Here is a 2,218-nt window from a genome sequence, read left to right on the forward strand (position 1 = left end):
CTCAGGGAGCAAGCATGCACTCAGGCATGGCTTGTGACACTGGTAGATGGAAGTGTGTGTGTGTGTGTGTGTGTGTGTGTGTGTGTGTGTGTGTGTGTGTGTGTGTGTGTGTGTGTGTGTGTGTGTGTATGTGTGTGCGAAAGTGTGTTGTATCTGTCCCCTCGTGGCCGCAGTGCAGCTTAGATGAACATGTGTGAAATGTGCAGACTGCCCCCATGATGGGAGATTTAGATCTCCCTGTGCAGCAGACCCCTGCTCCTGCTCCCCGCCTCTCCGACACCCCCCGTACCCCCTGACACCCCCCTCACCCAGCAGGAGCAGCGAGGAGGCCAGCCAGAACAATGCCAAGGCAATGGCTTAATTCGCCAGGCCAGATTTACAGCCCCTCCTGCCCAGCACCTGCTCACATTGTTTCCCAGGATTTGGCTTGAAAACTTTCCAGAACTGGTGACGAAAACTGGAATGCAGGCATCCATCCCGCCCCTGCACAGACACCCCCTATAGTTAAGGTTTTACTCTTTTTTTTATGTTTGGGAAATCTCTTGGGCTTAGATGAAGAAATCAACCAAGGAGAGTCTGACACTGTGAATACCCTCCTTGCGAGTGGGGCTTGGTGGGTTTACGGTCATGCTGTTGTGTGAACGCTGCGCAGTGGAGCTTAACCTGCCAACGTCTGCCGCGTGTGTCTGCGTGACTTGCAGCGCCAGTGATGTTTATGCTGTGCACAAGGTCGCTCAACTGCAAAACATTCTTTGCATCAGCTACCGCGGTAACAGCGAAGGTGAAGTGAGAGCGCAGCCGGTGTGAGTGCGTGTTGACTTGCGGAAGGCAGCGGCACATTCCTGAGCGGGCCTGCGAGAAAACGAGAGGCTCCACAGTGGAGAGGGGGCCTGCAAAACAGAATTTGCAGAGAGGTTTTGAGGAGGCGACGAGAGGAAAGCAGAGGCCCCTTTTGTCACCGTGGCCTTGATGGTGCCTCAGGGGCCATATGGACGCCTGCCTCGGTGCCCTGTCAGATCAGCCCCTTCTTTTCCCTCTCTCCTCTCCACCCCCTCTGCTTCGTGACAGGAGCGTCCACGTGAATGAGTCATGGAGAGAGTGAAGTCGACCGTGTGCTGTTTAATCTGTCAGACACCGTCCCATCTCACTTCTGTTGAGGGGGCCCAACACGAACACTCTCCCCCTCCACTACAGCCTCTCTCCACTTCTCTGGCAATCTCTTCTCCTCTGTAATTTAAATTCTCTCTCATCCACAAACTCAACGTCTTCACCCTGTCATCCCCCATCTCACCAGCTTTCAACCACTTCTGTTACTTATGTTTGATCAGTTTACTAAATCTTTGCCTCGTTGCCTGATGCATCTCGACCACAACTTGGCAACAGGCAGCTGCCCCCCTGTATTATGCAGTGGCCCTCCCTCCCTCTCTCACCTCAGCCTCTTTTCTGGCAGGATACCCACTGTCAGGGGTGACCTGAGATAGACCCGGCACTGAGCTGTCCTTATTTTGTCCCCATGAAGGAGCATGGCTAATGGGGAGTGCACAGAACCGGAGGGCTACTTCCTGCTGTATTGTAGTGATCTCCATTGGTAAATTTAAGATGACTACCACTGAATTTCAATGATCTTGTCTTGGGAATGAATGTTGTCTCAGGTGAGAACAGTGGGATTCAGTGCTTTGTAATTTTAATAAGGCTGCTGTTGGAATGCTAAGTGAAATGACATGAAACGACGGCTTTGGAAACACTGCATTTGAGTCTTGTTGTTGTTGCTATGCTTTTTTGCAGATATACAGGACATGAGGCTAATAAGGTCTAAAGTTGCCACGTTATTTAGTGACACCAAGAAGTAGAAGCAGCTTAACTGCTGCTTTGAGCTACAGTACCTCTCCTTTCTATTGTCACCATGTCTCCAGGGCTGTTTACCTCATGTACTGCTAAATACACCAGAAATTAGTCTTTTTATCATTTTATATTTGTATTCTGTGAATTTAGCAATATCTGACAATCTACAAGGACTAATGAAAGAGGTATCCCAACTTCAAAATACTCAACCAACAGGCTAAACCTTGATCTGATATGGATTATTATTTGGGATTTTGATCCTTATGCGCTAATGCAGGGATGTTTCAGAGAGTGCTCCTACAGTGCAGATCCATAGCGTTAATCAATAGCAGACAGCCATGGGACAATTAATATTTCATATGACAGATGAGCCATG

Source organism: Myripristis murdjan, chromosome 4 (assembly GCF_902150065.1).
Source record: "Myripristis murdjan chromosome 4, fMyrMur1.1, whole genome shotgun sequence".
In the NCBI taxonomy this organism is placed as follows: Eukaryota; Metazoa; Chordata; class Actinopteri; order Holocentriformes; family Holocentridae; genus Myripristis; species Myripristis murdjan.